Raw genomic sequence first — 23,376 nt, forward strand, 5'->3', positions numbered from 1 at the left:
TAAGTACTTCAGCCGCCTTCTCCTGGCGTGACAACAGTACGTACTTTGCGACGGCCGTTTTGAGACACATTCGGATTATAACGCCTCATTTGCTTGCCTCTTCATGCTATGCAACTCATTTGGAAATGTCTATATATGCACTAAAATTACTAACAATTCTCTTACGAATTGACTGAAGAATGTTTAGTATTAAAAGACGCTCTTCAATGGTAAGGAGAAATTTCTGCACAGGGGCAGCAAACCCAGAATCACTTTTTGGGTATTAATCCATTTTAATATTATCCCCTTATATTCGTGTAACGTGAAATTTAACAATAACTAAATAGTACTATATAGCATAAGAACCTTCCCTTGGGTAGAAAACCATGAATGAATGAACGAATTAAGTAATTAATTAATTAATGAAAAGCTAAATATTCTGAATATTAGAATGTGCCTTTGTATGTCAATTTATAAATACAGGGTGTTTCTGAGCTGATGTTACAAATTTTCAGAGATAATTGGGAAGGGTACATGTGTCAATTTGAGACAAGGAAACCTGATCTGGAAAAAAAAATTGTTTTATTTAACGACGCTCGCAACTGCAGAGGTTATATCAGCGTCGCCGGATGTGCCGGAATTTTATCCCGCAGAAGTTCTTTTACATGCCAGTAAATCTACTGACATGAGCCTGTCACATTTAAGAACACTTAAATGCCATCGACCTGGTCCGGAATCGAACCCGCAACCTTGGGCATAGAAGGCCAGCGCTATACCAACTCGCCAACCAGGTCGACTGATCAGGAAATGACTGAGTCGAAAGTTATAAGCAAAAAGAGTTATGTGGAAACAGAATTGCAATTTCGCAAAACGTGTCCTCCTTCCCTTAACCTATGGAATAGCCGTGGAAAGATGGTATGGGCCGGATGTCTCCTACGTGGGTACTAGGCCCGATACAATCTGTGAGCTTGTCTACTGTTCCCATTGGCTCATCCGTATTCGAAAATCAGGTCTGCTTATTCCGCTCTCGTGCACTCCTCCATTTCACTAGGACTGATCGACTGGACACTGCAACTTGTACACATACACTGCTGTCTACAGACGTGCATATCATGACCTACCATGCCCGTTACACATTACGCTATCTGCATTGCTTTAGTGTAGTTTCCTGTCCCCATCCCTCAGACAGCGCACTGAATGGAATACTGTAAGTAGACAACGTAGACAACGTCAGATGAATGCAGTATGTGTAAGATGTACAGATAAATATACATACATGAGGTGTACAGAGAAATAAAATTATTCCATTTACACACAACTATTTTTGCTTGTAACTTTCGACTCGGTCATTTCCGGACCAGGGTTCCTTATCTCAAATTGATACATGTGCCCTTCGCTATCATCCCTGAAAGTTTGTATCACTAACCCGGAAACACCCTGTATATACGAATATTGCAATCTCTTTCCAGATATTCAGAAGATTTAAGATTTTAATAATTGTGAAGTGGAGTTGCATAAGTTTATTGATTTTACACATATATTAGGATAGATTCCCAATATTCATGATTTAAGATATTACTGTAGTATCATGAAGTGAATTTGCGTATCTCTATTGAGTCTACAAATGTATAAGAATCTCCTTCCCAATATATTCATAAGATTTAGAATTTTCGTATTATGAAATGGAGTTGCATACGTCTATTGAATTTACACGTAATGTATTGGGATCATTTTCGAAATACTGGGAAAATTCAAGATTTTGGTGTCGTGAAGTTGCGTACTTTGATTTTACACATAGCCTATATTAAAATCATTTGTCCAGAATTGAGATTGATGTTAATTTACCTTGTAGTTTAAAATCATACAAAATATAATGGAAATAACTTTGTGATCCAAAATAAATCTGTTACACCGGAAAAGTTATTATTGCTATGATTACCAGTTTTGTGTCTGATTTTATTTTTTTCTGTGTTTTATTATGACGCGTATCAAGAACATGGATATCGTCGTTGTTCCTGCAATAACTCCTATGTGACATAGGCTATTTATCGATTTTCAGATTTTTGCTATATTAAATAACTTAAATAGTGATACAGCAAATAATAAAATCTCCTATATTTCTTTCTTTCGAAAATTTAAGAATTCACAGTCTCCTATGTAATACTGCCATAGAATGAATAAATGTGTTTTTCTTCCTATTGAACAATTGATATTTTGCATATAGGAGTTATTGCAGGGACAACGACGATATTAAGAAATACTTTCGTTTTCGTAAATTGAAGAGAATAAGATGATTTTATAAATTATTCCTATTTAGCATAGCATATATTTGGTCCACGAACATGGTTAACATGCGTAATAATAAAGTTGAAATAATACATAAAAACGATAAAATTTCTTGGTGTTATTTTCTTAAGTACGGGAGCAAATTTGCAGTGTTTGTAAATGAGAGAACTCAGGAAGAATTGTCTGCCATTCGTTCAATTTTTATTTTGCAAACAGATGACTCTGAATACAGTTAAAGACTGCAACCTTCTCCGATTTTGAATCACAAAAATAGGAAAATATATACCTAGAATTGTTGAGAAGGTTCTGAAGACTGACAAGGTCACTGATATTTGCAAAACGAAACGGATGTGTTTCTACAATGTTGGGTATTTTATTTTGTAAACAATAATGTATCCATTGAAACTGAAGCGGTAGGGACTAATCCAACCTAGTTTAATTTTAATTTAATCTCTCAATCAAATTCAGCTGTAACCAAAGTCTTAATTCGTGGAGCTTGTTTCATGGTAGAACATTAGAAATAAGTTTTTATATTTATGTTGTTAGTGACTTGAGATTTAATTTACTGTAAAATAATACTGTAGTTATTGCCTTGCTCTTGGTGCTGATTATAGTGCACGTTTTTTTACAGGAGTTAACTTGACCACAGCTTGTCGTTAGGCTACCGTAAATCTTCTGTTGCTGGTATCAAATATCGAAGAAGGAGATTATGGTGAGTAACACAGCTTACTTTTGCTTTCAGCACGCAGTTTTCATCAAGAAATTATATACCTGTAGTTCATTTATCACACTAGTACTACAAGTTACGTGGCAACAAATTTCATTTTTTAGTTTCGAGCTGTACGAAATCATGTTCACCATAATCATTTTATCTGAGACTCTAACATGTGCACACGGTTTTGATAGTAAATTAACTTCTTTTATTTATTTTCTGATTTAACTACTAGTTTTGAGTTAATTTCGAATGTGGTGAGGACATTAGTGTTTGGTTTTACTCTTTCAGATTGTCACAATGTAACTATACAGGGTGATCCGTTTGGGAAGACATGAAATAAAAACGTGATAAAATGAGAACTGTTGCTGTTTATTGTTAAATAATTTGTACACGCATTCTAGAAGAATGGGAGTTTTGTCAACGTGCCCACCATTGCGAACATGACACAGTTCATATGTTGTTGTTGTTTAGTTAACTGGCCGAAGACAGATTTGAACCTCATAAGTAACACAATAAGGCATCACGAATGAGACAACTAGGCCAGGAGATAATGGGGTGGGGTGGCCAGTTCCTTTCCCCCTCCAATGCATACATCGCCGATTAGTTACATATTACACTAATCAGACTTCAGATGCATACAAACAATTATTCATCCTTTGACATCTTGAGGTTAATTTCTCACATGTGTGGTCTAACATTTCAGGGGTAACTTTCTCAAAAACTGGGAAAATCTTTGCTCATGAATCTGGTAATGGCAGAGCCAGCTTTGGTGACTATTGTGAATTATTTATAACTGTAATAACGATGATTCAATTTGGTTAATTAATTATACTCTGTATTCTTTATGAGTCTGGTAACGTTTGAGTTATTTTGGGTGCTGCACTGTTAGTTCTCTGTGAATCTGGTAACGATGGGGTCAGTTTGGGTGAGCGTACTGTGAATTATTTCTGAACTTGATAACGATTGAGTCAGTTTGGGTATTCGTACTGTGAATTTTTCATGAATCTGGTAACGATAGAGTCAGTTTGGTTAACTGGCTGTGGATTATTTAGAACTATTGTAACGATAGTGTCAATTTAGTTAATAAATTTTACTGTGAATTCTTTATGAATCTGGTAATGAAGAAGTTAGTTGGAACAGTTGTACTTTGAATTATTTACATATCTGTTAACGACGGAGTCAGTTTGGGTAACTGTAGTGTGAATTTGTTTATAACTATAACGATAAAGTTAGTTTCAGTAACTGTACTGTGAATGCATTATGGATCTGGCAATGATTGAGTCTGTTTGATTGTCCGTATTGTAAATTTCTAACGAATCTGGTAATGGTAGAATCAGTTTTGGTGACTGTACTGTGAATTATTTATAACTGTGATAACGACAAAGTCAGTTTGTTTAATTCTTTGTAGTCTACTGTGAATTCTTTACGAATATGGTAATGACGAAGTCAGTTGGAACCACTGTACTTTGAATTATTTACGAATCTAGTAACGATGGAGTCAGTTTGGGTGGTTATACTGCGAATTTTTGTTGAATTTGGTATAGTCGCGACACTGTTATTCCCGGCGTGACTCCTCCTCTTTGCTTACGTCTTAGGAAGTGAAAGCTCTATAAAGTCTAGGTAGGTAGTATCCTTCGCCATTTTTGTTCTTTCGTTGCCGAGCTATCATACGAGGAATCTATTTGCCACACCGTTAAACATTATCATGTCGTAGCTCCTATGATAACAAATCAAACGCACTGTAATTCAGCAAATAATTGAGCGGCAAATAACGTCTTCGTGTGCTTTCTGCGAACGCCAACGAAAGAGCCAAAATGGCGGGCGATTATATTAAGTATTTATCGAGCCTTAACAAATGAATAACGTCTTCATCAGCGAATCACAAGACGCACACGTTTAAATGTAGCCGACCTGGAACGCGATTGGCTGCCGGAAATTAGAGCCACGGGACTATAGAATGAGAATTCTTTATGAGTCTGGTAACATTAGATTCATTTTTGATGACTGAACTGTGAATTATTTATGAGCTTGATAACGATGGAGTCAGTCTGGGTAATCGTACTGTGAATATTGAATGTTAAATGTTATGTTTTATTTAACGACGCTCGCAACTGCAGAGGTTATATCAGCGTCGCCGGATGTGCCGGAATTTTGTCCCGCAGGAGTTCTTTTACATGCCAGTAAATCTACTGACATGAGCCTGTCGCATTTAAGCACACTTAAATGCCATCGACCTGGCCCGGGATCGAACCCGCAACCTTAGGCATAGAAAGCCAGCGCTATACCAACTTGCCAACCAGGTCGACGTGAATATTGAATATTGAATGTTTTATGAAAATGATAACGATGAAGTTCGTGCTAGTGACTGTATCATGTCTATTTATATCGATATCGATCATGTCTGTGTATATCGATTAACTTACCCTAGTTTAAACATTGTAGCTATTAATTGTATGTAAATTAATGATGATATGAATCCTAATGCACTATCTAAAACAAGTTGTCTCTCTTTGGGACATAATAGTAATAACAACAACAACTATGTTTGTATTATAGATTTTACTATTGTTCAGTATTTGATGACAGGTATATAGTTTGTAACCGTAAGTAATTTTATTTTTATTTCTTTACTATCGCAAACCAACTATATAATAGGTGTTTTATTTGTAACTAAGCCAATTTTGTGCATTATCTCTTTACTATTGCTTAAAATTGTGTATACAATCACGAATTTATGTAATATTCTTGCAATTTCTCTACACCTTCGATTATAATTTCTAATTTTATTTAATTTTGTTTTAACTGAAAGTAATTATTGCATAAGGTATTTAGTATTGTTTACTGTCTATTAATTACTGTATTTATATTGTAACTATGACTCATTCCTACTATTAATTCTTTAAAATTGTGTATTAACTCTACATAATGTATTTCACATGTAAGAAACTACAACCCTAATATACCAAAGGTAAAATAGGGTTTCAATATTTGGATAACAATAATAATAATGAATAATTTGAATAACAGGAACAATTTTTCCCTCGAAATTATTCAAATCAACTTTACAGGGAGTTATACCTGAAATCTTGATTTGCATAATACACGTCACTGTTCGTTAACAGAAAGCCACAATTTAAGTCACACGGAGTTAGTGTGCACTCGAAGTTGGTTGCTTGACGGTTGTCAGCCCACTTTGAGGTCTGTGGATATAGAGGGAAAAATTGGATCGGTGTCGGTTAGAGTTCCCGAGTAGCTCAGTGGTAGAGCGTTGGTACGTTAAACCAAAGGTCCCGGGTTCGATACCCGGCTCCGGAACAATTTTTCCCTCGAAATTATTCAAATCAACTTTACAGGGAGTTATACCTGAAATCTTGATTTGCATAATACACGTCACTGTTCGTTAACAGAAAGCCACAATTTAAGTCACACGGAGTTAGTGTGCACTCGAAGTTGGTTGCTTGACGGTTGTCAGCCCACTTTGAGGTCTGTGGATATAGAGGGAAAAATTGGATCGGTGTCGGGGTTAGAGTTCCCGAGTAGCTCAGTGGTAGAGCGTTGGTACGTTAAACCAAAGGTCCCGGGTTCGATACTCGGCTCCGGAACAATTTTTCCCTCGAAATTATTCAAATCAACTTTACAGGGAGTTATATCTGAAATCTTGATTTGCATAATACACGTCACTGTTCGTTAACAGAAAGCCACAATTTAAGTCACACGGAGTTAGTGTGCACTCGAAGTTGGTTGCTTGACGGTTGTCAGCCCACTTTGAGGTCTGTGGATATAGAGGGAAAAATTGGATCGGTGTCGGGGTTAGAGTTTCCGAGTAGCTCAGTGGTAGAGCGTTGGTACGTTAAACCAAAGGTCCCGGGTTCGATACCCGGCTCCGGAACAATTTTTCCCTCGAAATTATTCAAATCAACTTTACAGGAAGCTATACCTGAAATCTTGATTTGCATAACACACGTCACTGTTCGTTAACAGAAAGCCACAATTTAAGTCACACGGAGTTAGTGTGCACTCGAAGTTGGTTGCTTGACGGTTGTCAGCCCACTTTGAGGTCTGTGGATATAGAGGGAAAAATTGGATCGGTGTAGGTTAGAGTTCCCGAGTAGCTCAGTGGTAGAGCGTTGGTACGTTAAACCAAAGGTCCCGGGTTCGATACCCGGCTCCGGAACAATTTTTCCCTCGAAATTATTCAAATCAACTTTACAGGGAATTATACCTGAAATCTTGATTTGCATAATACACGTCACTGTTCGTTAATAGAAAACCACAATTTAAGTCACACGGAGTTAGTGTGCACTCGAAGTTGGTTGCTTGACGGTTGTCAGCCCACTTTGAGGTCTGTGGATATAGAGGGAAAAATTGGATCGGTGTCGGTTAGAGTTCCCGAGTAGCTCAGTGGTAGAGCGTTGGTACGTTAAACCAAAGGTCCCGGGTTCGATACCCGGCTCCGGAACAATTTTTCCCTCGAAATTATTCAAATCAACTTTACAGGGAGTTATACCTGAAATCTTGATTTGAATAATAATAATAATAATAATAATAATAATAATAATAATAATAATAATAATAATAGTTTAAACATCTCTATTGTGAATATCTTATAAGTCTAAGGATAGGACACTTCTGTGAGTGGAGATAGCATCCACTGTGAATGTGGTAGCTGTGAAGTTAATATGTGTGTCCGTGCAGTGTGCGACTGTACTCGCAGTGCTGTTAGTTTGGCGGAGTGTACCGGAGTGTCGGTTCGATGTGAGGAGCCAGCCAGCGTCTCGCTGAACAGTGCGCTCTCGCGGTATCGGCCGTTCAATAGCCTCACGTTGACATAACCTAACCAACAATGCGGCTCGGAACTGCAGGATTAGTCAGGTTCCACATGAATACCGCAAATTAATGAATTCATTACATTTAATACACCAGTTCACACTATAACATTATGATTGATTAGCCTGTTTATTTGCGGTGTTCATGTATTGGCCTGAAAAATGCGCTCCATTTTAGGACTAATTGTTATAAAGTAAGAGGAAATGTACCTTAAATCACACTCTGAACCAGTGATTCCCAAATTTTGGAAAGCGCGACCCACTTTTGAGCGAGACTTTTGTTTACGACACCTCCTCCCACCCCACTACTGTACCGGTACGTAACCCATTTTTTAAAGTACAAATCTCTGTAAAGTCGAATACAACTATAATTTCACTTAAAACCGGTGGATGCCACCCAACTTGTAACGTACCCGTACCGGATACCTTTGCATTTATTTCATCAAGTTGGTCAAAATTATAGACCGTTACCCTTAACAACACGCTAATCCCTTATTCATCTGTCGTAAAAAATCTTGGCTTCTTTTTTGATAATAATCTAAGTTGGAATTTTCAAGTTAAAGAAACGATAAAAAAAATCTGTTCCTCCATTCACTGTTTGAGTCGCTTGAGAAACTTCTTGCCCCAGCAACTAAAACTTACCCTAGTGCAAACCCTAGTAACGCCGCACTTCGATTATTGTGACGTTTTGTTAAGTGACCTAAGTTCTGAACTGTCAGTCAAGTTACAGCGAGCTCAGAATATGTGCGTCAGATACGTGTGCAACATCCGACGGTATGATCACATATCACCGTCCTTCGCAAGTCTCTCGTGGCTCCGACTTAAAGAACGTAGAACTTTACACTCTTTGTCTTTACTCTTTCGAATTCTGCACACTTCAACACCAAATTACCTTTCGTCTCGTTTCTCTTATCTATACTCTAACCACGACGTAAATACCAGATCACTTATCTGTGGCACGCTAAGTATACCTCTTCATAGAACATCTTGTTATTCATCATCTTTTACAATATCCACCTCGCGTCAATGGAATTCCTTGTCACAAAGTATTAGGGGCTGCAATACAATAAACACCTTTAAGAACAGCTTAAAAGATAACCTTATTAGCATTTCACTCCAATCATACTGATTTAAACTATCACTGACTACATTGTTACTTTTTTCTTTAGACATCATCCTGATTGTGCTGTATTTTAATTGTCTCGTAATAATCTCTTTCTATTATCTAATATTATTTGAAATATATTAACATTCTATGTATTTTAGTTTAATTCTGCTACACAGTTTATTTCAGTGTTTAATTAATAGTTCATAGTATTTTGTTGTTTAATTCGTAAATAACTTTTGTATAAATGTAATTCTCATCTAAATCAAATTGTTGGATTCTTTGTAAGTTCATGCATGTGTATATACACTTTTTGCTGGTTGAGTGGAAGAGAAGGCCTTACGGCCGTAACTCTGCCAGCTAAAATAAATCATTATTATTATTATTATTATTATTATTATTATTATTATTATTATTATTATTATTATAAAGTAAAGTTTACTTAAAACATACCTTGGTTCCGCGGACTTACAGAGACCTGCTACTCTATTACTCTATTGGCAAAGTGCATCAACATCGGTTAAAAACGCAGTAATCATAGATTACGAAACGACGGTTAAACAGTAACTGTGGTTAAAATGTAATTTCTGTGCACCATTCACAATCACCGATTACTTAAACATGGCTAGCTGACACCTCATTTAACCAGAGTAAAGTCTATGATGGTACACTGTTTCTACAAAATGGCTAAAGGAAAGCATCCATACCACTGCAAAGATAATAGTCAAAGTCTAAAAACGACTGTGCTACATCAAAATGAACGTGTCCTACATTTTCGCGTTGCATTTGTTTGCCTTCCGGCCCTGTTATATTTGCGAGTTGCATTTCTTTGTTTTTCAGTGTTGTTAGGTTAAAATCGTACAAAATGGAAAATTGGATGCAAAAATGATTATATCCCAATGTAAGGTTGAAGTATTGATAGACTTACTTACTAGATGTAAATATATTACATAAAAAATAAGTAATATCCATAAAGGAAAAGGATGCAGAAGATGAGTAGGAATGTGTGTACGATCCAGGACCCCATTTACACCAGGGAACTGTTCATTATCCTAAGATCCATCCATAATCTCTCTTTCTTCAGCCAGTGACATAGAGAAAGAGATATTCGAGTATTCCCTCTTAAAATACAGAAAATGACAGTTACATAGAATCGTAACATAAGCAGCCGATCCACAGGAGAAATATGACTGTTCTTGTGTTATATCAAGTGATCCATTTGTAGATTTTGATAAACGAAATCCCTCCTGAAATTTTCTGTCACCTAATTCCTCGTAAGAATTCTCTCTTTCCACTAAAGAAACTTCACGCTCACGCTCTATCCAAGTAATTTAAGTACTGTATTATAATAATCGTCTTCGAAATAAACACCTGTGGCTCTGGCCGCCATTTTGCTTTACTTGGTCTACTAATCACTGGTTATCTTCTTTAACCGCTCGAATATGGCCGGTTAGAGATTACTGTGGTTAACCTCCAATTTAAGTCATAACCGAGGTCGATCCACTGTAAAAATGCTTAAACAAGGGTTAGGTGACAATTTTAACCAGTGGTTACACTAACCGACGTTGATGCACGTGGGCATATGTATATGATATTAATGGCAACTCTGGTAACTATTCCAATTTAGAATATGTTACTTCTTCTCGGGTTCTCAGCCAGGTGAGTTGGAGATTAGCTTCCAAGCTTTCGACGGCTAGCTCTGCCATCTTCTTCAGGGATGAAGTGATGTGGGACGAAAAATCGATCGAAAAATCAAAAGAGGAGATTTGGGAGGACAAATTTAAAAGGTACGCAAACGCGTCCTTGCAAGGGTTTGGGGGCTGTAAGAAACTAGATATGTGAGCTCCAAGCCTGTTGGCCACTAGTCTCACTCCGGGTTACGCTGCTCCACTGAAGGAGTTCTAGAAAATTTTGAAGGGGAAAACCGAAAATGGACGTAACCTCTTAGGTACCACATACGCGAGGGGGACGGAAATGTGATCAAAATGATCACGGGACGGGGCGAGGAGGAGATGGCTGGTGTAAATCTGCACATTGAAATATGTCTATCCGGTATATATGCAAAAGTAGGGCTTCCCGCTGCGGGCCAATCAGGAGCTAGTTCCTAGTCCCGACCGCCAGGCGCATTCTTGGACAAGACATTAGGTTACTGGGACTTGGTTATCAAGGAAGCCATCGAAATCCAGCTAGATGGCAACAATTTCAACAGAGACGGGGGTCTACAGCTGAGTACAGCATGGAAACCTGCCATCAATACGCTTAGACCACCAGCACACGGCAGACAGTCGGGACCAGCAAGTAGCTCCTGATTGGCTGCCGCTTCCACCAACCAGAATGCGCCTGGCGGTCGGGACTAGGAAAAGCTCCTGATTGGTCCGCAGCGGGAAGCCCTACTATTGTATATATACCGGCTAGGCATGGTCCCACGTCCAATTTCGGCTTCCCCTTCAAAATTTTCTAGAGTTCTTCAATGGAGCAGCGTGACCCGGAGTGAGACTAGTGGCCAACAGGCTTGGAGCTCACATATTTAGTTTTGTACAGCCCCCAACCCCTTGCAAGGACGCGTTTTGCGTACCTTTTAAATTTGTCCTCCCAATTCTCTTTCGATTTTTCGATTTTTTCGTCCCACATCATCATCCTGCCTAAGGTTTTTCCGTGGTTTTCCTAAGGCGCTAAGACAAATGTCGGGATGAGCCCTAAAACAAATGGGCCACGGACCTGCATTCATATCCCCATGAATCTCCCTAATTACTCTAAATTAATTAATAATTACATCTCTCCCCTCTCTTCGTAATTGAGTCACCATAAAGCCAAATGGCTGGTCTCTAAATTGAGACGATTCAACAAGGCTCATGACAACAATCACCTCCTACATAATAGCCAATTGGCTATTCTCTTATATTGAGACAACTCATCCTGCCTAAGGTATTCCGTGGTTTTCCTAAGGCGTAAGACAAATGTCGGGATGAGCCCTATAAGAAATGGACCACGGACCTATATGCCCTTCCCCATATATATTCCCCTTTTCTTGTAAACGACGTATGCCCTAGTTCAGAACCTATAAATTGTCTATTAAATTTACGAGGTCACTCAATTAGTCGCAATTTTAAAGGACAGGGACCTCTCAAATTGCAGATTTAGATTTCACGGCGCTTCTTCCGACGGTCTTCACATGCCTTGTCATCGAACAACAGATGACAGCGTCTTGCCATCCTAACGGCAAACACCAGCCATCTCCTCCTCGCCCCGTTCCGTGATCACTTGATCAAAATCAGTCCCCCTCGCGTATGTGGTACCTAAGAGGTTACGTCCAATTTCGGCTTCCCCTTCAAAATTCTCTAGAACTCCTTCAGTGGAGCAGCGTAACCCGGAGTGAGACTAATGGCCAACAGGCTTGGAGCTCACATATTTAGTTTTGTACAGCCCCAACTCCTTGCAAGGACGCGTTTTGGGTACCTTTTAAATTTGTCCTCCCAATTCTCTTTCGATTTTTCGTCCCACATCAACGAGCTGTGTGTGGTCTAGTGGTAAGATGGCTGACATCTGTTCTAGAGGTTGTGAGTTCGCCTCCCGACGGTAAAATCAATCCTAACGGCAAACACCAGCCATCTCCTCCTCGCCCCGTCCCGTGATCACTTTGATCACATTTCCGTCCCTCTCACATATGTGGTACCTAAGAGGTTACGTCCATTTTCGGTTTTCCCCTTCAACATTTTCTAGAACTCCTTCAGTGGAGCAGCGTAACCCGGAGTGAGACTAGTGGCCAACAGGCTTGGAGCTCACATATTTAGTTTCTTACAGCCCCCAACCCCTTGCAAGGACGCGTTTTGCGTACCTTTAAATTTTTCCTCCAAATTATCCCCTTCGATTTTTCGATCGTCCCACATCACTTCATTCCCTGAATAAGATGGCAGAGCTAGCCGTCGAAAGCTTGGAAGCTAATCTCCAACTCACCTGGCTGAGAACCCGAGAAGAGTTATTCTATATCAAACGCCGGGAAAGCCTCAAGTCATACAATGTGTTACTTCTTTTTTTTTGTTGGTTATTTAACGACGCTGTATCAACTAATCGGCTATTTAGCGAGATGGTATTTGGCGAGATGAGGCCGAGGATTCGCCATAGATTAACCTACCTGATATTCGCCTTACCTCGGGAAAAACCCAACCAGGTCATCAAGCGAGAATCGAACCAGGCCCGAGCGCAAGTCTTGATAGGCGGGCAAGCGCCTCAACCGACTGCACTACGCCAGTGGCTGGTGTTATTTCTTCGTTCCATGACAAGAAAGCCTTTGCCGTTTTTATTTCTTTATTTTACGACGTTTTATCATAGCAAATGCAGTCCAATGTTCACCTTGAGCCGCAGTTCGAAATGCACAGATAATAGGTTGGGGTGGAACTTATAAATCCAACCTATATCCGTTAATTTTATTACACAAAAAGTATTAAAAATTCGTTTAAAAAAGCAGAAAGATTACTCAACTGAATTGTTGTTTAAACATTTCAAAGTTTTCAACATTAAACAAATTTATTATTTTATTTTATTAAAATATTTTCACAGAAATCTTAATCATTTTTAAAGGTATTATACATAAATATAGAACTAAAAATACGAATTCTCTCCGTTTGTCTGAACCAAAATGTAAAACCAATGCAGCTTTTTATCATAGCATGAGTCAAAGTCCCAGATTATTAAACACATTTTATTCTAATAATATTATAACTACGAATCCTCTCCAAATTAAAAAAAAATGTATTGGATTTATAGTTTGGGTTTAAACATATTAAACACTATTTAATCTGTATTCACTCTCAATTTTAATTTTATTTTTGTCTGTATTGGAATCCCCTCCTGAGCACGAGTCTTACTCATTCAGGAGTGGGCTAGTTTATCTTTCATTTCAAACTTACTAGGAATAAAATAAATAAATAAGTAAATAAATAAATAAATAAATAAATAAATAAATAAATAAATAGTCGCCTATGCGTGCAATGGAACTGGTCACCCTATTTAATTAACTCCTGGCTTAGTTGCCTCATGAGTGATGCCTTATTGGTGTCACTTATGAGGTTCAAACCTGAATTCGGACGGTTGACTAAACGGCAACAATAGTAGATTCATGCCGTCCATTTTTAAACCGAAACAAAAGAATTAAACATTCAAATTAACACAACAGTAGTTTCATTCCCGTAACTGGGTGACGTATCTACGCACTGGTATATCCCAGAGAATATGTTGTATAAATTGTGAATACTTGCACTTGAACAGGTATAATACTGTATAAACTTAGGCCTACAGATACAAACTCGTGTTATTTTCACTAGGCCTACTACTTTACAATGTCATATCTTTTTTCGATTGGCAGAACTGACGGCACAGTTCACAGAAGAAAAATCATCTAATAATCAGTCTCAGATCATAGCATAGTGGTGGCTTTTTTTTTTTAATGGAAATATTATAACCCAGCTGCGGATTTTTAGGCACTAAAAACAGTTGAAATAGACAGTCAAAATAGGCATTCAAAATTCTAAAATCGGCATTTAAAAAGGCACTAACAAATTTCTAATTCTCAATGGCTAACACGACCATAGCGTAGCATTATACACTACTTTCTATAGTAATGTCATTATGGCAGTGAATAACTAAATATTCGTCCGAATGTTGTAATGAGAACTGATGTCTATTGTCTGTAAGAATGTTCTTAAAGTGGGAGAAACTCCCTTCCACTTCACATGAAGTGATGGGGCAATACTTCAGGGATCCGATCTCAGCTGGGGACCAAACCAGTGGGAACGCAGTAATGCCAATGTCTTTTCCTATCAGTGCTTCTGATGACTTTTGCTTTGGCATATCTCCACGGTATACTTCACGTATCACAGCAGAAAACTCAACTCCATACTCAATTCACAAACTCACAAAACGGATACACAGTTTAAAACAACTACCCTAGTCAACTACCACAATGATTCATGCGGCTTTCGAAATTCATTTTTTCTTATTGGTCGATTTTAAATTATTCGATTTCTCCGCGCTCTGCTGGCAGTAAAACGTAACACTCAGAATTATCGATAGTTCTGTATCACTTCCCTCTGCTAGATAAAAAAGAAACAAATTACAGATTAAAAAAATATCGATAGAATGGTCAGTAAATTCAAGTATAATATATAATACGGATATTTAGGCAACTTTTAGGTATTTACTAGTGAAATAGGCAATTATAGGTTATGTCTCGTGACCAGAATATTGTACGAAATGGAAATATAAAAATTGGAAATTTATCTTTTGAAGAGATGGAGAAGTTCAAATATCTGGGAGCAAGAGTAACAAATATAAATGATACTCGGGAGGAAATTAAACACAGAATAAATATGGGAAATGCCTGTTATTATTCGGTTGAGAAACTTTTATCATTCAGTCTGTTGTCAAAAAATCTGAAAGTTAGAATTTATAAAACAGTTATATTACCGGTTGTTCTGTATGGTTGTGAAACTTGGACTCTCACTTTGAGAGAGGAACAGAGACTACGGGTGTTTGAGAATAAGATTCTTAGGAAAATATTTGGGGCTAAGAGGGATGAAGTTACAGGAGAATGGAGAAAGTTACACAACACAGAACTGCACGCATTGTATTCTTCACCTGACATAATTAGGAACATTAAATGTAGACGTTTGAGATGGGCAGGGCATGTAGCACGTATGGGCGAATCCAGAAATGCATATAGAGTGTTAGTTGGGAGGCCGGAGGGAAAAAACACCTTTAGGGAGGCCGAGACGTAGATGAGAAGATAATATTAAAATTGATTTGAGGGAGGTGGGATATGATGATAGAGAATGGATTAATTTTGCTCAGGATAGGGACCAATGGCGGGCTTATGTGAGGGCGGCAATGAACCTCCGGGTTCCTTAAAAGCCAGTAAGTAAGTTATAGGCAATTATAGGCACTATAGAATTCGCATATAATACTCACAATGTCTTAAAATGGATATGTAACTTAAAATTTTCCGCTTTCAGGTTAAGGATTAAAATAGGCATATAGGCCTAGGCATAAATCCGCAGCCTAATTATAACGTGCGTGTGTTTCCTGTGACTTTGTTGATGTAACAAGTGAATCCAGAATAAGTTTTAACTTGAGTTTGTAAGGTTAAAATTTAGACTATATTTTGATGAGTGACAACAATTTTAAAAGAACCTGGAATGCGTGGTGAAATAATACAGATATGGATAACAGATTGTAAAGACGAGAAAAAGAGAGAACTTTTCCACTAGATGGTATAAAATTTTGTTCTGTAACTTTTAGAACTTCATAATTGAGAGTAACTCAAGTTTTATTGAGTCTTTAAGCAAATGTGTGACAGCGCAACATGCAGACGAGATCCACAATATGAAAGTAAACGAATTGTGTCTCCTCGGCACGCAACAGGTCGAACATAACTTCACTTTTACCGATCGCAAACAATGATGTGGACGGCGAAGGAAGAGGTTTACGACGCACGGCATACATTCGTTTATTGAAAACTACTTTTGACAGTGATTTTATAAAGTAAGATATATTTCCCTACTTTTTTTTCATCGTATAGAAAGATGATATATGTATCGTATCTTAAATGCGTATGGCTTTATTGTCTTGTAGAAAATATATATTATTATGATGTACCGAAGTACATATGATATTTCCAATTTGAATCTTGCGTACACTACTTTTAACACTTGAATATAAGTAATTGATTAACTAGCGGACTTACTCGTGTTAATTATGTCTGTGCGGCTTACAGCTGTTTCGGTGCTTCATCACACCATCCTCAGAGCCTACTAGATCTCGGCGTCATCTCGAACTTCTCTGCCTGTTGTGTGGGTGCGTTTGATTGTTGAAAAGTGTTCAATTTCAGTACACACACTATTTGACTCCACTTTTCAACACTTTTCAACAATCAAACGCACCCACACAACAGGCAGAGAAGTTCGAGATGACGCCGAGATCTAGTAGGCTCTGAGGATGGTGTGATGAAGCACCGAAACAGCTGTAAGCCGCACAAACTTACATAATTAACACGAGTAAGTCCGCTAGTTAATCAATTACTAATGATATTTCCGTGTAGATATTCTGCGTCATCATATGATGAAAGATGAGTGGAACTGAGAAAAATAAAATAAATTACTTATCATTTTCAATTTATAATTTTTATATTAATTATTTTGTTTCTGTTAATGATTTAATTGGAATATATGAGAAATAATTTATAGAATTAAATAATATAAATATAATAGAGAAAAATAAAAATAGTATTAATCATCTTAGAGGTATTATTTGTTCTCTCTGACAGCGGAATTTGAACCCGAAATTTTTCTCCCTTGCACTCATCTTTCATCATATGATGACGCAGAATATCTCCACGGAAATATCATATGTACTTCGGTACATCATAATAATCTATGATATGCGAATAATCAGTGATTTAAGACGGCGCTTATTCCGTCGAATCCCGGCCAACTAGTCACTCATAACGAGTGCACCTCAGCACATGTGTGGACCTTGCGCCACTGTCATACATCTACGACGCAGTGCATGAGGGTAGGCCACTAGAGGGAACCCAAGAGGTGGAACTTAAACTGAGAGGATTCGATCCGATATCGGAATGGGAATCCGGTGTGGCTTAGTGGATAGAGCATCAGCACGTAGAGCTGAAAACCCGGGTTCAAATCCCGGTGCCGGAGAGAATTTTTCTCCGTTCCACTATTCTTTCATCATTTGTAGAAAAGAGCTTACTTCGAAAAAAAGGAACGATTTATACTCGTACTTTCACTGGTAGTGTCCCCAGTGGCAGTGATTTTTAATTTAAATTTGAACTTTGATATTGTCCGACAGTCTCTGACATGGTCAGGGAGAGAATTCCGGAGGCGTGGAATCGATATGCTGAAAGATGATGAGTAGAAGGATGTTCTGTGCAGAGGAATAGAGAGAAGGTACATGTTCCGGGTTCGAGGTAGTGAAAGTTAACAAAACGAGATGCTAGGTAAGAGGGTATGGAGGTGTGGATGATTTTAAATAGTAATAAGAGGGAGTTGAAGAATCTTCTTTAAGTGGATTCTAAGACAACAGTTCTAGTGACGGTGTTACATGATCGAATTTTCTAATGTTACAAACGAAACGAACGCAGATATTGTGAACACGCTGTAGTCTATGGGCAAGATCAGTATTTAGATTCGTGAATAGAGAATCGTAACAATCGAAGTGGGGCATCACTAAAGTTTGGATCAGGTTCTTTTTAAGGCTGAGAGGTAAAACGTTGGTTAAGTGTCTGAGGGAATGAATTATGGAGAAAGTTTTCTTACATATGTAGGTCACTTGATTTTGAAAATTTAAATTTGAATGTAAATATACCTCTAAATTTTTTACTTTCTTACTTACTTACTGGCTTTTAAGGAACCCGGAAGTTCATTGCCGCCCTCATATAAGCCCGCCATTGGTCCCTATCCTGAGCAAGATTAATCCAGTCTCTACCATCATATCCCACCTCCCTCAAATCCATTTTAATATTATCTTCCCATCTACGTCTCGGCCTCCCCAAAGGTCTTTTCCCCTCTGGCCTCCCAACTAATACTCTATATGCATTTCTGGATTCGCCCATACGTGCTACATGCCCTGCCCATCTCATACGTCTGGATTTAATTTTCCTCATTATGTCACGTGAAGGATACAATGCGTGCAGCTCTGCGTTGTGTAACTTTTTCCATTCTCCCGTAACTTCATCCCTCTTAGCCCCAAATATTTTCCTAAGAACCTTATTCTCAAAAACCCTCAATCTCTCTACCTCTCTCAAAGTGAGAGTCCAAGTTTCACAGCCATGCAGAACAACCGGTAATATAACTGTTTTATAAATTCTAACTTTCAGATTTTTTGACAGCAGACTAGATGACAAAAGCTTCTCAACCGAATAATAACAGGCATTTCCCATATTTATTCTGCGTTTCCTCCCGAGTGTCATTTATATTTGTTACTGTTGCTCCAACATATTTGAATTTTTCCACCTCTTCGAAGGATAAATCTCCAATTTTTTTAGTTCCATTTCGTACGATATTCTGGTCACGAGACATAATCATATACTTAGTCTTTTCGGGATTTACTTCCAACCCTATCCCCTTAGTTGCTTCAAGCAGAATTTCTGCGTTTTCCCTAATCGTTTCTGGATTTTCTCCTAACATATTCACGTCATCCGCATAGACAAGAAGCTGAAGTAACCCGTTCAATTCCAAACTTTCTTACTATATGTAATTATACTGAACTTTAAAAATTAAACAACAAGGGCCATATTCATAGACATTCTTAGCGCGGGCTTCCGGTGGATGATCAGCGAACTAACGTTTTTCGCATTCATAAACCAGTGTTAGCGATAGGATATGATATGAATCCTGTACAAGTAACCAGTCGATAGCCGGGGCTAGTTTAGCACGCTCGGGCTAGCGAAATGTCTATGAATAGCAGTGGCGAAGCTACGTGGAGGCAATTGAGGCAATGCCTACCCAGAAAAAACCTCAAGATAAAGAATTACAAACAAGCCTACTAACATAAATTTCTCGACCGTAATAATTGTTGTGATTGAGAAAATCAGCAGTTTATACAGGATTCTTCGCTCATCGGCACATGTCAACTACAAAATCTGTTGTGCTCGGCCAGGGTGATGGGCATCTGCGAGTGAGACAATTTCTCGCTTGCCTCTTCTGCCACTTCAACAGGCTTTGGCTTTACGGCAGGGATTGGAGGTGACGGAAAAAGGCGTGAGGTTGTTTGAATTACTAGCAACCCCCTCCACGTCGCAAGGAGGCATGTCTCACGACCAACCACAGTGACCAACAAAGAATATTCAGACTTTTTCTCGCTTGCAGTTATAGTGTTGCCAATTTATGGTAGCTAGATCTAGCTATTTTTAACTAATTTTCAGCGGCAACATAGATGAAAGTTTTGTATTGTATTATTTTTTTGTTAATTTAGCGAGTTTTTAAAGCCCTCTTAGCGACAAGAGTACAAATTTTCTCCATTGATAGCATATTTATAGTGAATTTTTACTGCTGTTTAAGGACTTTATATCACAAACACTGTTGGCAACGCTGCTTTAGTGGGAAATGCTCCTTTTGATTTAGTCGGCGCAAAAGTTACTCAAGACCATTTTTGTTGTTAGAATTAAGAGTGAGTTTACTAGAATGTGCCCGAAATAATGAGTGAGTGAAGATCATTTTTGTATTATTTTCCCTTCAAAGACTTTTAGATTATATTGTCCTAAATGGCCTGGAAAGTGTATATGTGGAAGTGTTCAAATTAGTTCGTTTGTTTTTTATGTTTCCTGTGACCACAGTTTTCTGAAAGGAGTATGAGTACTTTGAAAAGAATAAAAACATACTTGCGTAATTTTGATCAATGAAAGACTCAGCTGTCTCAGTACCATTGCCATTGAGAAAAAGCTAGTGAAAGAACTGATGAGTGACCAGAAGTTCAAGGATCGTGTCATTGACAATTTTGCCACCAAGAAAACTCGCCGTTTGGAACTATTGTACAGAAAATTTAAGGTAAGACTTTCTGCCTACCCACTCTTTAAAAACTGGCTTCGCCACTGATGAATAGCACCCTATATGTCTCAGAACTCAGGAGTTTATAGAAGCCCACGTGATGTCTGTTTTTACTTGTCCACTATACCAACTACTATGAAGAGAAAGTGACGTGTTGCTGCAGGAAATCGACTTCCAGATTTGAACGGGAATGCACTCTTCTACTGATATCGAAAAAGTGATTTTTTTAGCTTATTGTTTGTCTTCCCGAGCGGCTGTGTACAGCGAATTCTTGCAGAGATTCGCAGTGTTAATGACTTGGTTCTTTCCGACGTCTTGGACTTGCTTAATTGGGGTCTAGATTAAGACATACACACTCGAGTCGCGGAGCTGAGAACTCGGACTGGCCGTGCAGGTGACATAATGCCTCCCAACCTGCTTAGAGGATGTGGAAGAAGAAGTGGTCTGTTATCCTGCTCGGGAATCGGCAGGTATGCGGAGCTCCACACCTGGCATCCAGCGGCGTGCGTTTTCACTCATCGCCAGGCTTGTGGATCACAACGCAGCTGAAATGTCATTTAAATGATAACAATGTTACTGGTATTTCATCTTCATTCTTGAATACACTCTTTTAACTCTTGTATAATCACTAGGGACCGGATTTTTATGTAATATCAAAGTGTGAAATATGTACATATTGAATAATTTTGAATAATTTCGAGGGAAAAATTGTTCCGGGGCCGGACATCGAACCTGGGACCTTTGGTTAAACGTACCAACGCTCTCCCAACTGAGCTACCCGGGAACTCTACCCGACACCGATTCAATTTTTCCTTTCTATATCCACAGACCTGAAAGTGGGTTGACAACCGTCAAGCAACCAACATTGAGTGCACACTAACTCTGTGTGACTTAAATTGTGGTTTTTCTGTTACGTACAGTCTCGTGTATTATGCAAATCAAGCTTTCAGGAATAACTCCCTGTGAAGTTAATTTGAATGCCCGGCCCCGGAACAATTTTTCCCTCGAAATTATTCAAATTAACTTTACAACTTTCCTGAAAGCTTGATTTGCATATGTACATATTTATGTAAGAAAAATAAGCTGAGTATGTACCAAAATATGTAAAATCATAAAAATATTTAATATCAATATCTACGCTGGTTTGTATTGTTAAGCCTAGATATTTGTAGTCTGGTACAATTTTTAATTTTCTGTTCTTCATGACGATTTCCACCGTTTCTGAGTATCATCATTTCTGTCTTGTCCACATTCATATCAAATTTGTTCCTATTGCACCATTTTACTATGATGCTTATTGTTTCTTGTAACTTTGTAAGGTCTTTAGACCCTACTACTGTGTCGGCCGCTTATGCGTATGAGATTATTCCCTCCTTGATTTTTACAATACAGAGTAGTTGTATGAGAAAGGTCGCCTTTTGTTCGCTCATATTTACAGTGGACGGTAAGGGGTGAGTGCCTCTTTTACTTCCTGGAATTTAGATGTTATGTTTCGTCCCGAAATATATCCTTTCTCGGGTAGGTAAAAAGGCTTATTTCAAATTGTAAACTTCTTTTTCCTTTTAAAGAAGTAAAAATGAATAAAACCTCCAAATATGTAGATTTATGTAATACCAAGCCATAATATCTTATGTGGGGTAAATATGTAAAAATATGTACTATCAAATTTTAATATATTAATGGTAATTACAAGATTCGCAAGGATTTGTTATTTATATACGGTTAGGTTGAAAGGAATATAATATGTAATTACAAAAAATTCGGTCCCTAATAATCAGTGACGAACTGTTAGGTTATTTGAATACATAATAGGCTAACTACTTCACTGTGTTAACATTACAATTCTGGTGTTATGTTACATCATTGAGTAGTTTCGATGTTGTTTGCATCGTTCTCTAGATCCTAGTGAGTTCCAGCGTTATATTCTGGTTTCTTGTTGTGGTAGGGTGTATTCATGATTGTATCGAAAATACAGTGTGGGACCTATCTCACCGGCCCTAATCGGACGAGAACATCACAGGGGAAGCTAGGAGTGGGGATGTAGTGGAATTGATAAGAGATGTTGACAGGCTAAAGGCTCATTCACAATGAAAATTAAACATAACGTAAGCGTTAACTTAACGTTACAGTAAAATCAAGAAGTCATACCATCATTCACGATGGGAACATAAACATAACAGCAAAGATACTTGGTAACCATGGAAACATAACAACGACGCCATTTCCTCATATTCTGTCGTATACTTCAGCGCTTCACGATTGTGTTTTATTTGCAAATCACGTAAGCATAAGCATGAAAGTTTGGAGTTCGCAAACTTTCATGTTAACGTCTTACGGTAATGTTTATGTCAATGCTTATGTGAATCATTGTGAATGATCCCATTTGGTAGCCTGGGCGCAAACTTCTGTGTTTATGTTACGGTTATGTTTAATTTTCATTGTGAATGGGCCTTAAAGGTCTGAAGATTCAGCTACAGCAGGAGTTAATGCATGCATGCATACATACATACATACATACATACATACATACATACATACATACATACATACATACATACAGTCGCCCTCGGTAGCGTAGTTGGTATAGCGCTAGCCTTCTATGCTCGAGGTATCGGGTTCGATCCCGGCCGAGGTCGATGGCATTTAATTGTGTTTAAATGCGGTAGGCTCATGTCAGTAGATTTACTGGCATGTAAAAGAACTTCTGCTGGACAAAATTCCTGCACACCGGCGACGCTGATATAACCTCTGCAGTTGCAGTTAAATAAACCATAATTTAAAAAAAATACATACATACATACATACATACATACATACATACATACATACATACATACATACATACATACATACATACATAAATGTTCTGCCCAAGGGCAGGTCTTTCACTACAAATTCAGCATTCTCCAA

At 38.1% G+C, this 23,376-nt stretch overlaps 1 long non-coding RNA gene across 1 annotated transcript in view; it reads left to right on the forward strand.

Moving 5' to 3' along the window:
- The window catches only part of LOC138693096 (uncharacterized), a 642,128-nt gene that overhangs the window by 228,724 nt on the left and 390,028 nt on the right, over positions 1-23,376 (forward strand). Inside the window, exon 3 of the long non-coding RNA XR_011330224.1 lies at positions 2,897-2,977. This is a non-coding gene — a long non-coding RNA (uncharacterized lncRNA). The remainder of the gene's footprint in view (positions 1-2,896; positions 2,978-23,376) is intronic.

This window comes from Periplaneta americana, chromosome 17 (assembly GCF_040183065.1).
Source record: "Periplaneta americana isolate PAMFEO1 chromosome 17, P.americana_PAMFEO1_priV1, whole genome shotgun sequence".
Lineage (NCBI taxonomy): Eukaryota > Metazoa > Arthropoda > Insecta > Blattodea > Blattidae > Periplaneta > Periplaneta americana.